Below are 16,680 nucleotides of genomic sequence, written 5' to 3' on the forward strand. Positions count from 1 at the left end.
AATAGACTCACAGATATAAAGAACAAACTAGGTTATCAGTGGGGAGAGGAAAGGGGGAGGGGCAATGTAGGGGTATAGGATTAAGAGGTACAAACTACTATGTATAAAATAAATAATTAACAAGGATATACTGTACAGCATAGGGAAATATAGCCATTATTTTGTAATAACTTTAAATGGAATATAATCTTTAAAAAATAAATCATTATGTTGTACACCTGAAACTACTATAATGTTGCAAATCAACTATACTTCAATAAAAATGTTTTAAATTTTTGAAATTAAAAAAAGAATGGAGAATCTGGGGAAGTATGAATGGCTTGTGGTGCTGTCCAAGGTACTGATCCTACTTGCCAAGGTACCATTTTTTTTTTTTTTCACCTAAACTGGGACAACGGTGATCACTGAGTAACCTCTTCCAAGAACTCTTTTAAAATATAAGGGAAGAAAAAGAAGAGGAAGAAAGAGAAACAAACAAAAAACAAAGACAACTGCAAAGATAGAGACCACTGAAAAATTAATATCCAAGTGAAAAAGAAGAATTTTTTATCTTATTTTTCAAACTATTGTAGTTACCAAGAGCCATGATCAACCATAACTGGAATATAAATTACAAAATTCCTCAAGGAAAGTAGGAAAGTTATCAAGGATACCAAGTGATGCTAATATTTGCTGGCGTTGATACAAGTCAATAAGTTCTTGGTGCTAGCTGGTAGGTAGGGGTGATATGACTGAGTTGTGTTGTACCAAAGTTTTTATAGGTTTTCTTTATATTTTATAACACCGTGTAAACTAAGACCTATGTGCCACAACTTACATAGCTTCTTTCAAGTTTTTGTGAAAGTCCTGCCACATCTCCAACAACTAAATTATTTTTCTCTTTGAGAAGTTAAGGGACAGTCCCCTCCCTGTCCCCCACCTACCCTAACCCATACCTCTCTGAGACCAGCACTGACAGCATACAACACATAGAGTGCAATCAGCCACTGAGTCACTGGAAGTTGAAAAATTGCCAGTTCTTTAAACAGATAACAATTCTTTATAGCCTATTCTCAAAACATTTGAACTCTGTAACATATGCTCACTCTGCTACAAGGAATTACAGAAAACTGATACACTCCTCAATACCAAGAAGCAGAATTATTGTTCTTGGTCTGGTTGTTTACCTGTTGTCTGGACTTCAGGGCACATGAGTAGAAACTGCAAAATTGAGGGCAAAGTTCAAGGGGCTTGGAGTGTGAGATGGCTGAGAACAGCTCATTACCTGGCAAGGACTTCTCTGCAAAGTAATCACAGGCACCAGCACAGAGGGGTCACAGCTAGAAATCAAAATCAGCTGGAGTGTTCTGCATGGAGATAACTCTATTCAGTCCACTCTGGTGGCCCTTCTTATTTTCAGCATATCTCAGCATTCCAGTGTCAGAGATAGAAAGGCTTAAATATTGTCCATGTTTTCCTATGTTCTCATTTACAAGCAAACAACAATAAAACCCTGAAATCCTGAGAGGCTGGTGACTTCTAAGGTCACAGAATTGGTGAGATAATCAAGGCTGGAATCCAAGTCTCTGAGCCCAATCAGTGCCTACTCTATTACACGATGGTCACTCGGGCTCTGCCACTCACTGTCTATGTGTCCACATGTAAGCTACTTACCTTCTTGGGGCCCCAGTTTTCTCACCTGTTGAAAGGAGACATAATTAGCATCTCTCTCTTTGGGTTCATGCAAGGATAAAATGAGATAACTCATGTAAAGTGCATAGCAGTGTCTGGCTCACAGTAAATATTCAATAAATGAGAACTCTCATTATTATTACTAATGTTATTAATATTTCCATCTTACATGGAAAGAAATTAAGTATTAGAGCCTCAAGAAGATTTGACAAGAGAAAAAAGATTTTAAAATAATTGCTTTTGAACTCTAAACCCTAACTTGTTATGGACTCTTGAGATGATTAGTCTCAGGAACATATTGCTTGGGACAAACATGTTTTGAAGCCAGCAAGATTGTACCTTGCATACTCCCAATGCCCCCAGGGACTAGGCTGAAAGCTCCAACATCCAGGAAGAAAACTAACCTCAAATTATCCTTCATTTTCCTTTTCCTCATCCTCAAAACCCAGGCTGGCAATGAAGCCATCAGCAGACTGAAATTCTATAGTTCACGATTCTGACCTGCCTGTAAATTTCATTGCTCAAAACCCAATTTTTGTTACTCCTCTAACCTGATTAATGATGCACAATAAATGTTTGAGGATTAATGAACATGTTAATAAGAAAAAAGAGGTGAATTTACCAAGGATGCTTGGAAGATAAAAGAATGAAAACCAATAGAGGAAAAATATTAAAAGATGTGATTAACCATACATGAGAAAGATGTAATTACTGTGGCCATTTAAAAAAAAAAAAAAAACCTCATCACATGCATCAGATTAAATTGCCCCCTTTTCCTGAAAACAAACCAGACACTTGTTTCCTCTGTAATGGAATTCAACCCCTGGCTCTTATGAATCAGGATCAGATTGTAATATTCTTGCCCGATAAGTCTGGAAATACTTCTAGCCAATTCAGAAGCTGTTCACTTTTGGTTAGACAGATCATTAATGGAATTAAAATATAGGAAAGAAGACCCAGCTTTCACACAAATCAAGGGAGAGGGAAGAGAAAGGGGAAGAAAACCTGCAGGTGGGAATCAATTAGAGCAGCTCACAGCCATTGGCGTACTCTAAGACTCACTCGGAGGACCAGATCAAACTTCAACTCACTCTCATTGCTCAGTCCCTAAGACCTCATTTCTCTCACAGGAAAATGCACTTCAGGGCATGCAAGAGACAACAGAGATAAGAGGAAAGGATGGTGCCTGCCACTTGCCAGGGATTTTGTACTTTTTGAAGCTCTTTATCATACATGATTCTGCTCAAGCTTTATACCAGCCCTGCAAGTCCATGAACAGAGATGAGGAAGCTGTGTTCCCAAGAAGTTCTGTGACTTGCCCAAGTTTGGGGGATATTTTTCTCAATAGTAATAATAATAGGGCAAGGATTCAAATTCAAGTTTTGTGGTTCCAGTATTAAAGTTCTTCATTACACACACACACACACACACACACACACACACACACTATACTGGAAATCCCTCAAGAAAACTCACCTGAGCTCAGTAAGAGAAGTCTAGCAGAACATGGGAGTGTCAGGCACAGAGAAGGAAAATTCAATTTGCTGAGCACTTACTACAAGCCAGTCACTATGCAGGGCCAGTCACATGTCCTGCACCTTCGTAACGGAGGCTCCTGCAATGAAGATGCTATTTTATGGGGAGATGATCCCCTTTTACAGATGATGAAACTGGGTCACACCAAAGCAAAATGGCTTGCATAGGCTTCAGTTTCCTTATCTACAAAATTAGCTGCCTTCCCCAGGCAGTGGTGGGGAATACCTGGGTCTCATCTTCCACGCTTAGCAGCTCTCTCCCTGGTGTACATGGGCCAGCCCCCTTTGTCTGAAGCCCTCCTAGGGCAGAGATGGGGAGGCATCCTCTGAGAAGCGAGAAGCCCAGTGGAAGTTTCTTTTGTCCTTTTCCAGGTAAAAGATTCCCACGATTCTCAGCACCTGGTCCAGACCCACTAGCCCTCGGATTCCCATGGAAACACGGCTCCCAGCCAGGCAGCCCCGTATGCTGAGTGGGAGACCCCATACACACAACCAGAACAAACTTCCTAAAGCCCCATACCGGCTTTCTGTGCACCTCCGCACACACCACACCCCACTCCTCACAGTAAGAGCCACAGCACGAGAGACTGGGGGCAACAAGTAAGACTAGAAAGATCTGGAGCCTGATCCCTTCCCACCTGGACCTCGCAGCAGCTCCAGGATCGATGAAATGGGAGTCTCAGCCTCTCCAAACTCCACTCCCCCACGTTTGGAGAAAGCCAAGCATAGTCCGGGTACCTACTCCCTGAGCTTTCTCTCTCATGTGGGCCCCCTCCCCACTGCCAGCTAAGTGTCTGTCCCCAGACAAAGCTCCCTGGAGCAGGGAGGAGGCACTCCTGAGAGGAAAACAAATGCAAAGCCGACAAGGGGTAAAGAAGTCTGTCTCCAATATGCTTCAAAAAATAGAGAAATGTAAGATATTAAGAGGCAGAGAAATGGAGCCCAAACTCAGCCCAAACTCCAAATGAATGCTTTCTAATTTAAGAAAAATCCTGATATTATTAGAAATGTATACCCAGTCATTTCTAAACACCATCCTTTATCTCATCTCAACTTTTCTAGGGAGGATCAATAGACACATTTGCCCTTATTAAATGTCTGACTCCAGGAAGAGGGGAGGGGATGATGACTCCACCCAGGGAGGCACTACGCTTGGCAGAACCAACGACCTGGGGCCAGGGCGCTCCCCACTTTCAGATCAGCCCAGAGCCCTACACAAGCGCCCCGTCACAGAGCGGCTCCCTTTTCAATCGCCCCCCACACTCACCCCAGGCCCCAGGGTGGGTCCATCATAACGCTACTAACGATAATAATAGCTCCAGTTTATAGAACATCCAGTGGGAGTCAGACCCACATTTCAGATGGTGTTATCCCACTTATATAGATAATGGGTCTGAGACTCGGAAAGGTTAAGCAGCTTGTAAGTGACTTAACTAGGACTCAAACCCCAGGTCTGTCTGACTTATGAGCCACCCTTAACCACTTTGCTAAACCTCCCACTGGGCACCTTGGGCCACCCCTCAAGGTAATTTTGCATAAATCAACCAGGACCAGGGGAACAGTGGAAAAGCTGGCAGTGTCCTCTTCTGCAATGAGAATGAGAATGATAGTCCTCACTCCATCCTCTGCCAGACAGCAAGCACCCTGTTGCCTGCTGGGCTGAAACAAGGAGAGACAACCTCAGAGCTGAAAGCTGAGGGCCTGGGCTCTGGGCAGTCCGAGGCCATTGGAGTGCGGCTCTCAGAAAGGACGGCCCTGGAATCCAGCGGAATCCAGAGCTAAGGCAGACGCCTCACCCTGCCCCCTCCCCACTGTCTCCAGGATGATACCATGACCTCCCTGGGCCTTTGGCAGGAGGTCTAACTTGACATTGTTCCACTGCCCTCAGTTTCCTCCAAGGCACAGAGAGGCAGTGGAGTGTGGTGGTTAAGAGCATGGCCCTGGAGTCAGACCACTGGGATTCTAATATTGGGAAACATGAGAAAATCACTTCCCTTTTCTGAGGCCAGTTTTCCCAGATGGGGATTAACAAAATAGTACTCACAATAGTACTCACAATAGTACTGCAAAATGGGATTAACAATAATAGTACTCACTGGGTGGGGGTTGTTGCAAGCCCTGGATGGGACAACGCAGGTAAAGCCTCACGCATAGCAGCTGTGTCAGTTGTCATCCCACCTTCTACCCCCGGAAGGGGCTCATCCATCTGGAGAGTATGACACTGATCATGTTAGTGCTGCCAAGAAGTCTTTCTGGGTGGGGGTGTGCACGCGTCCACAGGCAGGAGAGCAGGGCGAAACACAAACCCTCCACCTGACCAGCACAACCATGAGCCCATTGGAGCCTCACCGAAGCCCTCTGCTCTCACCCTTTGTATGCAACTGGAGTGAAAATGGAGACTCAGAGAGGCAAAGAGACTTACCCAAAGCTACACAGCCAGTGAGCAGTGCTCTAGGAAGAAATGAACCCTGATTCAGGGCATGCTCCATCAATTCACACCCTCCCTTGTGCCTTCCTACGTAAAGCATGCCAGTGACATTTTACCATTCATTTATTGAGACCATAGTCTGGGCCAGACACATTGCTAGGCTCTGCCCTCAAACATGAACACGCCGGCGTAAGTAGACGACTGCAATTCCAGGCATGGGTGTCTGCATAACGCCCCTTAGGGACACACAGGAGGTGGCAGTCCACCCTGCTGGCGAGAGAATAGAAAGCAAAGGCTGTTGTGAGGGGAGATGGCACAGCTAGGCCGACAAGCGAGGCTGGGAAAGATGATCCAGACCCAGGCATTCAAGAACTACTTTGAGGGCCTAAGCCAGGGGCAGCCACCTAGCCCTTGTGTTCGTATCTCTCTGTGTCTGTGTGCTGACCTGGCCCCCTCGCCTAGATTTCCCCGATTAATCCCCAGCTGCTGTCTCAGTTCTGTCCTTAGTCCACCTGATACTCACCCAAACAGAGGGCACAATAGCCCACAAAGTGCTGCCCTCTGGAGGCCACAGTGGGCTGGGCCGGCTTAGCTCCTGACACTGGCTGGAGAAGCCACCCTTGGTCTCAGGTCCACTTGAAATCCTCCCCTTGTATCTTCCTCTGGGGCAGCTGCTGGACCAGGATCTGTGGACCACGGTGCTGCCTGTGCTGGTGAGGCCAGGCTGAGTCACAGCATTCACCCCTGAGGGGCCTTCTCTCACTCCTGGCTCCAGGTTCCTCCCCAGGCTTCACCGAGCCAGCTTATCCAGCTGCTTCATTATTATCAACAACAAATGCTTCTACTTCTTAATGCTTACTACATTCCTGACCAAAAAAAAAAAAATTGTTTTTAATAAAATGAATATTCTGCCTAGGATATGCCATTCATGGTAACACCCGCCACCCAAGAAAGATAGCTGAGTCTGTCTCCTTTAGAACTTTCCTTGACAGGAAGCCTCACCTCTTTACAGGCTAATCACTTCCCTTTGAAGTGATCAAAGAACCTGAATGGTTCTGCTCCAGAAAGCAGAGATATGTCAGGATTATTTCAGGGAACCCATGTCTCTGTGATAACAAGATCCTTCTCCCCCTCCAAATGCAGGCCAGTGAGAATGAGTAAAACAAGAGACAAGTCTGCTATTTTCCAGCAATCTGTAAAGACTGCAGCAATATACCCCCAAAGGAGCCCCAGAGATGAAAGAGTAAGATTAAATAATTTGAAGATAATTTCTTCCATGAAAAGAATAATGTTACCATCAAAGTGGAAACCCTTGTAATAAAACCAAATTATGCTGAGACCTCGGGAGTGCTCTGCCTCTCTCCTGCCATTCCAAGACAGCACTTCTGCAAAAACGGTGCTGGAACTGTCAGCGCAGGGCTTATACGGGAGGTGGAGGCTGGGGGATTGCAGGTGCCCACACCACTTGGACCTGCCGTCAGTTTTCTCCAAGGGGTAACACAGGACCAAGTAAGTCTAATATCACATGCCGAGCGTACAACAGAAGAGAAAGCTTGGCCAATACCAAGTTGTCAAAACCAAGCTGTATCAGGCTTCAAGGAAATCAGAACCACCAGCCACAGCCCTGTCCTCTCCAGTTGGGTCCAGTTCAGTGGGCTGAAGCTCTCCCATTTGATTTGGGGTCTGTACATGGAGTGAGCCCAGAGGCAGATCTGTGTCTGGAACCCAGTGGGCTGAGGGCAGAGAAAGGCAGCAGATGGAGGTTGCAGGAGAAGGGGCGAGGCAGCCCACAGGTGCCTGCAGAATCCAGTTCAGCTGGAGCCAGTGTGGCAAGCAGACCACATGCAAGGCTCCTCCAAAGGCTAGAGTGGGAGAGACTGGGCAGAGAATGTCTTTAAGGATGGACATACGGACAACTCAGTTTCTGTCTGAGCACAGCACACCAAAAAGGCTGGAGGTATTTTAACTTATATTTAGGGGTACGTTTGAGAGAGTCTGACTTAAAACCCGGGGACATATAGCAGTCACTGTGAAAGCACCAAAAGGTGACTCCTCCTCCTCCAAAGCAGTTGAAAACAAAGTGCATCTACTGACACCCACAGGCCAGGCCCTCAGTGAAATATTTACATTCCTATTAAGACAGTATAGGCAGAGAAAACAAATAGGAGTGTTCAGTGTGGGCCTAAACCGGAAGTCTTAAGCAGACTGCCTGGCCTACAGGATTTGGTTTGGGATGGGGCAGTTTCTTTCCAAGCAGTGAGTAGCACCAGGGATTTACTTATTCCATGATATTTAATGGTTCACCTGAGCCTCAAAGCAGAGGCCAGCTGGTCTTCAGAACCAGCCAAACAGAGAGCAGAGAGAAAAGACGCAGAGCAGGGCTGGAAGCTGCAGTGTGGCCTGGTGCCCGCAGGACCAGGCCCCAAGGAAAGGCTCTCTCCTCCTGTGGCCCCTGCCTGCCCTTCCCGCCCCACACGCACCTCTCCAGGGCGGCAGTCTCCCATGTGTGCCCATCCTCCCTCCTCTGAATGTGACCGCCTAGAGCAGGGCTCAGTCATCCTGGTGGGTCCAGAGTCCTGCGCACGGCTTAGCACACAGCGGTGCTCCAGGGAGGGCTCAGGACTGAATACACAATGACTAAGTCTCTAGGTCTCAGGCCTGGAGTCTGCGAGGTGAACAGAAAGAGGCACATTGCCACTCCTGCCTCCTCCCCTGCCCCACTGAGTTTCCTCCTACCTCTCTCAAGTTCTGCTCCCCAAGAAGGACCTGATGACATTGCTTACTTGGCTCCTGGGCCATTTTGTCTGTGCTGGGACTCCTGCACTAGAAGCTGGGTCTCTGGGAAGAAAGGCCATGTGCCTATCTAAGAATGTCAAGCTTAACAGAAAAGGGAAGGAGGGAGGCCTGAGGGAGAGAGGGAGGGCGGGAAGGACAGAGGGGGAGAGACTGAAAAGTGTTCGACTTAGTTCAAGCAAAAGAGGGCAGAAAGCAAGAAGAAAGGCAGAGGGGCCAATAAGCCCCCAAACCAAGAGAATCACACCCCCTAAGAGAGAGGCCAGGAAAAGTATTAGTTAAGGCCTTGATGCCAGATTCGAATCCTAACTCTGCCATGTCCTAGCTGTGCAATTTGGGACAAATTACTTGAAGACCCTGAGCCATTTCATCATCAGTAGAATGCGGATGCAAATACAAGGCTGTCGGGACTGCTGTGAGGAGTAAATGAGCTGATGTAGATAAATCATTCAAAGGAGTGGCTGGCACACAGAAGAAATTCAGGAGCTGGTAGCTGTTAAACTTATTTGTATTTCTAAATCAAAGAGGGGCCTCTGGTGTGCAAGTACGGTATTTTCTTAAGTTATAGGACAGAACTGACTTTAAATCTTTGAGATTCTCTTTACATACAAAGGGAAAAGCTTCTAGGATCTCTCTAAGATATGGGAATAAGGGTGGAAAAGAATTGTTTAGGGAAAAAATGTTTTGGGGAGATCATTGTCAGCTCAATGTTAAGTCTCCACATAACACTGTTTATGTTAACAGTTAAAAATTCTGCCAACTTGAGAAAAATTAGAAATTGTATAGTATTTCAGGGGAAAAAAGAGTCATGTCTTGTTTCACTATTTTATATAGTCAATTTCAGGCACTTTTGACCATTGTAACATATCTCTAAGACATGATTCTCTACCCCTGCCCCCATATGTGGACCATCAGAACAAAATATTAGGGTTGCCCTAGGGAAAGGAGCACAAGGACAAGTGCTTAAAACTGAGATGACAAATCAGGTTCATCTCTGGTGCCAACTCCCACTGATTAGCAAGAGGCTGTCTGGTGCCTTGCCTTGCAGGGAATTAGTATTATAATATATGGTATTATAATTGATTAGTGATGTCTGCCTTGGGCAGAGAATGAACTCTGTATGATTTTCAATCCTTTTAAATTTATTGAGATTTGTTTTATGGTGTGCATGTGATTTGCCTTGGTGTACAGATATACTGTGGGAAATGACAAAAGCAGCCAAGCAAAAGGTTCACCACCCCTGTGTCGGGGTTGGCCCTGGGGCTTGCTTTGGCTAGTGGGACATGAACAAATGTGAGAGAAGTGTTTGCCACTTGGGGCTTGATCTCATGCTGTGCCTGAAACTCTGAGGCTACAGTGTGAACAAGGCTGAGGTTGCCTCTTGGAAAATGAGATACGTGCACACCTGCCCACCCCAACAACCTGCCAGCCCCCAGATATTTGAGTGGGGCCATCTGAGATCATTGAGCCACGAGCTGATTTGTCAGCTGACCCGAGGTGCATCAGCAATTCCAGCAGAGACCAGCCAGACCACAACAGACCAGAGAACTGCCCAACTGATCCACAGAATGGTGAGAAATGATAATGATTGTTCTAAGCCACTCAGTTTTGAAGTGCTTTGTTATGCAGCAAAAACTGATATATGTGTGTTTATATATGCATGTTACATAACATGCACTACATACATACATACATATATTCATGAATGCAAGCACATATGCCCCAATTATCCTTTTTCTCTCCTTTTTCCTACTTTATAAAGGCTCTAGAATATATTGTGGCTCTTAACTATATATTTAGGCTTCAGGCTATATGCTATGGAGGCAGAATTGTCACTGAACTAGAAGAAGAGTATCACTTAGAGATGCAGGGATTGATGAAATCTGGAGCTTCCCCTCAGGGGAAAAAGGATAAGCACATTTCAATTTTTGCAGAGAACAGTTGCATTAGGTTAGAAAAGAGCAAGCTGTTGCTGTGATTGTTTAGACAGATGGGAAGAAGGGTCTGGATGCATGTTGAGTAGCAGGACGGAAGGAATGGGGCAGATCATGAGGACTGATAACTCAATAGGCATTCTCATCCCCTTCTACTGTGCAGGGGCTAGAAAGAAAGAAAAAAAAAACCCCACCTACATTTCCCAGACTTGTTTGTAGCTAGGGTTTCTGGATGTGATTTAGGTTCTGCTCATGGAGATGCACTGAAGTAAAACAGAGACTGGGATCTAAGGATCTGGGGACAGACGTGGGTGCCATGTCCCTGGTGTGGATGTGGCAGAGGTGGCAGGCACGTGGCTAGGAGCTGTCTTGGATGCTGCCACTTCCCACCGTGGAGAGAGGCAGCCTAGCTCTGCAGCCTAGCTTTGAGAGCCACAGCAGCCTGGAGTGTTTTTTTACCTCTCCCCACAGTTTCATAGGCCATTAAATATCCTGCTATACATTCCTCTCTGTAGCCGAACCCTGACTAGACAAGGACCAATTCTCCACTGTCCTCAGAATCCAACCTCGCGCATTCTTAGATGCCATTCTGGGTAAGAGAAAAGGGAACCAGACAAACCTGACAGGCTGAAAACTACCTGAAGAGATGGTTAAAATTTCTGAATAAGACTACATTTACCAGATTGGACTAAAAATGGAAGGGTCTTTCCTCCCACTAGCCAGCAAGTGAGTGACTTGTGAGGAAAATCAGAGGCTGTGAGAGAACCCCAGACTGCATTTTCTCTGCTCACGTGGCTGTCTTCTCATTATATCATTATACCCAACACATAGGCACTATCTCATTTAACCCTTCCAATAACTCTCTGAGTTGACAATTATTCCTCCCATTGCAAAGATGAAGTAACAGCCTTAGGGAGAGAGTGCCCAAGGTCACACAGCCTGTAAGCAGTCAGGCCAGACAGCGTGTCCCCGGAGCCTCGCTCTTCGCTGCTGCGTTATCCTGCCCTGTTTTCCCCTCCCGGTCTTCCTGGCCTCCACTCACATATCCAGTGCCCTTTGCTTCCCTCCCCTTTGAAAATGTGCTTAGGCATTCATGCTCAGATAGGAGTCATTAACTGTGACAGGCAGAGGTGTTACCACTTTAACAGCATCAAGATCTCTTTGAGCTCGAAGGCTGAAACTTCAGAGTAAAGTAAGCAGAGTGTGGGTCCTTCCTGGGTTCTGGAAACACCCCACGGTCACCTAGTCTGAAAAGTGCCTTTCTGGGTACTCGTACGGTCTCCCAGCTAACCTCCCCCTACGTGGGCTCATGCTCCCAGTCTCCCCCATAGGGAGAAAAATCTACCAAAGGCAACCCAGATGCACCTGCTGACACCCAGCCATTGCTAACCAGGGTGTATCCAAGAGGCAGCAACTTGGGGCCTTGGAAACAGCGGGCCTGATGGCAGGAGTAGGTAGCACACATGTCGAGGATAATGTTCCTGATCCTCCATCAGCCTCAAGGAAGCAGCTTCACGGGGAAGCCTAGGGGAAAACAGCAATCAAATTGCATCTCCATCAGCCCAGCCTTCAATTTATTGAAATCCATAAATTTCCCCATGTCTTCAAGGGAATGTGTTTAGTGTGGGAGCACCCAACAGGAAACTGAAATATTGATGAAGCTAAGCCTATGGTTTTTTGATAAATAAGATGACTTCTGACACTAGATTTTGGTACAAACAAGTTGTCAAAGTATAAGCAGAAATTTGCATGCAAGGAATAGGATTAACAATAAAGAAATTCTGTTCACACCATTCATTTTTTCCTGTAACCTGGAGAAAACTGCCCTCGCTGAACATTAAATGAGGCATGGCATCTTTAAGTAGCTGAGAAGGAAAAAAACTTACTTCAGTTTCACAAACACTTTTGGGCACCTTCTTTATGCCCTGTACCAGGTGCTAAGGATGCATTCAGAACTGGTCCCTGCTTTCAAACTAATTAATTTTTCAGGAGAGACAAATATGTAAATGAGTGAGCACAACATAGCACACAATCGTAGCAAAGAACATGGTCTTTCGCCTCAGAGAGACGTGAAGTCACCTTCCAATTCAAATTTCCTCAGGTCTGGAGACCCCGTGCAAGCAAGCAGTTTAACCTCTTTGAGCTTCAGCTCACTCAGCTGAACTGGAGGGGGGATAATAATGCCCGCCTCTTAGGGTTGTCATGAAGGTCACACTCTGAGGTGAAATTCTTAAAGCCTCCACCCTTAAAGGAAGACTGTAAGGGTCTTCCACCCTTAAAGCCTCTTGTAGTGGACGCAGTGGTGCACCAAACAGCTCCCTGGAGGCACATGCTCCCCCAGCCTCCCAGAGAATCTTCTGCTAGCAGCTCACAGCCGAGCCCCTCCCCAGATACGGCTGTCTGCCCAAGGGAGCTGCCTCACCCAAGGTTATATGACCTGCAGGGCAGGAAGTGGGTGGTATGCGTACAAAATGACCTTTACCAAGGAGTTATAATTCACACTTCATACAGATTTGCCCTTTTAAAGTACAATTCAATTTAATTTATTCACAAAGTTGTATAACCATTATCACTATTTAACTCCAGAACATTTCAGCATCCCCCAAAATACTCCAGATACCTCATGCCCATTGGCAGTCACCCCCGTTCCCCTGTCCCCCAGCCCCTAGCAACAACTAATCTACTTTCTGTCACTATAGAACTGCCTAATCTGGATATTTCATATAAATGAAACCATACAATTGATGGCCTTTTATGTCTGGCTTCTTTCACTTTGCGTAATGTTTTCGAGGTTCATCCAACTTGTAGCAAGTTTTCAGTACCTCATTTCATCAGCTGATAGGCTGTGGCCTCTGTTGCAAGTGCACTAGAGTTCAACTTCTCCCTCTGCCTCTTCCTGCTCCCCCTCTCCTTCCTGGGGGGTTTTACTAAGAGCACTCGCCAATAACATCCTGCATGGACATCTCGGCATCTCAGAGTATGTTTTGGGGGGAACCCAATCCTAGGCACTTCCAGTGTTTTACCACTGACCTCAAGAAATAGAATTACCTCCTCCCCATGGTTTCCAGTCCTCTTGTGGCATGGCTCCTACCCACCTCTGTTTTCCACCTCTCATCTGGCTGTACGTGCCCCCTACACTCTATGATCCAGCCATACTGAGCGACTTGTGCTTTCTCAAAAAGGCCATCTCTCTAGCCTCTGGGCCTCTGCACTTGCTATTCCTTCTTCCTCTCTCCCCACACCTCCAACCATCCTTTCACCTGGCTCTCATCCATCACCTATTCAAAGCAAAACGTTCATTTACCATCACTTCCCCCAGGACGCTTGCCCTGACGCTCTGTGTGCATCCACAAGCCCCTTTACTCACCCCATCCTCATGCTTACCACACTTACTGTCACTCCTTCTTTAGTACTTTGTCTGCATGACTCGACATGCACCCCACAAGGACAGGGACCTTCTCCTTTACACCATATCTCTATAGCTGGTGTAGAGCCTGACATCCAGGAAGAGCTCCATAAACATGTATTTAATGAAAAAACATGCACAGCATACATACAAAATACAGAAGCAGCCCAGGGAACGCAGCGATTAACTGCATTCAGGAATTGTCTCAGGAAGAGAAACTCCTACACGGGGCTTAGGAGGGCACAGGAGCCCCCTGGCCAACAGTGGGAGGGCTCCACTGAGGTCACACCGGAGTCTGGAGCCATTTTGGCAGCCCTGAGTTGTGCAGTCAGCACCAGAGCAAAGCCCAGTTCTCTCACACATCCCACTGTCTCTACCTGGGCCTCCCGAGTCCATCCAGGGCCAGCCCTCCCAAATTCACAGGATCCTGGTGCCTAGCATTCTCCCACATCCAGAAAATAAAATTCTACTAGAAGCTGCTAGAAATCAAACCACCCTTTCAGAGACATACATAAAGCTCCTCTGGCTGCCGGAGAGAGTTTTATGGGCTGCCTTATCAGAGCTCTGCAGAAGTCACAGGCACTGGGACAGACCATTCCCGGTTAATCATTCAAATAGGAGACCGGGGTACATTAAAATGATGGATCTGTGACTGAAAAATACATTTGGAATGCCCTCTGTAGCATCAGCCTTTCCCCTCAAGCCTCCTCCCCTAAGATCCAGGCTGCAGCCTAAAGGAGAAGATGAGGCCCAGAACCAGAGGAAGGCCCCAAGGGGACCATTCGCTCCCAAGAGTACGGGCTCCCTTCTGACTGGAAAGCAATGCCTGTGCTGACCTGTCTGTTCTTGTCCTCATCCTCACAGGGCCTGGGGGAGGGGCTGGTTTTATTGCCAAGGTCCCCCTGCTAATAACTGGTGGGCATGGGTTTAAATCCACACTGTCCAACTCAGAGACTGAGCCCTTAACCACAATGCTATATTGTCAACCTCTACTTTGTGACAAGATCCTCTGGTTATCCTGCGGCCCTCTGCATGCTGCCACACACCCTCCACTGGGTTCAAGGAAGGCCTGAAACTCTCCAGCTCAGATATGACCCCCTCTCAGTTCCATGGCCCGGGCTGGAGTAGGACCCACACTTGGTGAGAGCAGACTTAGGCCAGCCCCTTGGTAGATGGCCTCCTTCATCTCAGCACAGCTCTGCTGCCACTCAATGGCCCACCATTAAATGTGAGGATGTCCTGGAGGACAGGATGATGAGGGAGTCAGGGAAAATGCCTCTAAGCAGCCAGTGCCAAATCTCACCCACCTCCACCTCCCAGTTGGCGGCTCAGAAAGATTTACGGTGCTGCACACACAGGTCATTCTTGAGATAAAGGTCATAGATCTTGCTGCTGACAGGCCTCCTCAATCAGAGCTTCAGGAAAACATCCATGGCTGATAAATGAGCTGTCCCTAAAGCCTCAGCGACAGGCTCCTAAAGGTCTCCATTGTTTAGAATGTCTCATTCATCCTGCAAGAGGGACGTCCATCCTTGATGCCAACACTGCAAGGAAGGTGGCTGTGTGAGGCTTTGAGAGGAAGTCTTTTCCACCCAGGTCTGTCCCAGAGCCCTCACTCAGTAACCCCTCAGCAGATGCCAAGCTCGCAGGGAGCATCATTAGCCCTCATTGACAAGGGGCCCTGCATATGGTCCATGTCCAGCCAAAATAACTGCAGGAGCAGATGCTAGACTATGGACCAAAAGGATGTGGACTTTGGATCCAAGAGGGCAAAGTCCAAGCCGACTGGTAGAGAGGGAGCTGCGTGGAACTCAGTCAGGAGGCTAAAAGGACCTTTGACTGTCGCCCATGTCTATCCTCCCCTTCTTTCTCCCAGCTGGAAGCCTGAGTTTGTTTGGAGCAACAATGTGCCCAGTTAAAGGTATTCACCTCTCCTGGCTCCCTTGCAGCTGGGGGACCTGCAAGGAATTCTATTAGGGATTTCTGGAAAAGTTTTAAATTGCTCTTACAGGCACTGCTCCTGCTATCTCCCTTTCGTTTTTCACACCTTTTGCAGATGTGAAAACAGCTGGGGAGTCTCTATTATGCAACATGCTAAGGATGGAGGAGCAGAAAGGACAGAAGGGCCTCGGATCCCAATGACATCATGGAACTGCTGTGCCAGCCCTGGCATGTCTACCTCCGGCTTGTGGTTACGTGGGCAAAAAAGTACACTCTTCGGTTAAATGACTGTTGTCATTTTGCTGTCACATGAAGCCCAAAACAACCCTGGGTGATAAAATCCAAGCTTTTACTGACTCTCGGAACTTGAGTGCGTTGCTTCACCTGTTTCTAGCCTCGGTTTTCCCCACTGTACAAACGGAATGATGAAAGTAATGACGGCTACCACTAGCACATTACGCACTCTGTGAGGGGACCATGCCGTATTTGCACGCACCACACACTGCACTGTATACAATAGGTAGCAACATACTGCCCCAAATAACACCTGCCTTGGCTACCTCATTGGGCTTTTTTGAGCAACAAATGAGACTATGTTTGAAATTCCTCAGGAATAGCGTTGCACAAGTGCCTACTAAGCCCTACATTCTCTGGAGTCACTGAGGTTGAAGCCAGGAAGATGTTCCACTCCTGCAGCAGGAAGTAAACTCATGACACAAGCCCCCATCCTCGCCCAGAGGAAAGGAGGAAACAAAAACGACTGAAACACAGTTGTGGGAAATAGAAAGAAGCCACGTGGCTTCCGGGTGAAACAGGCCCCGTCTGCACTGCTTCCCTGAGGGACCTCCTTCAGAAGTTAAGACCTGGGCATAGCCCCAGCCCAGACAAGACCCTGGCGGAGAGCACATTTCCTTCCTGGTGTGTCTTCTCTCTGCTCACACTCCCGGCTTGTGGTGACCTGCATGCGGTCAG

The sequence above is a fragment of the Camelus ferus genome, chromosome 3 (assembly GCF_009834535.1).
Source record: "Camelus ferus isolate YT-003-E chromosome 3, BCGSAC_Cfer_1.0, whole genome shotgun sequence".
Lineage (NCBI taxonomy): Eukaryota > Metazoa > Chordata > Mammalia > Artiodactyla > Camelidae > Camelus > Camelus ferus.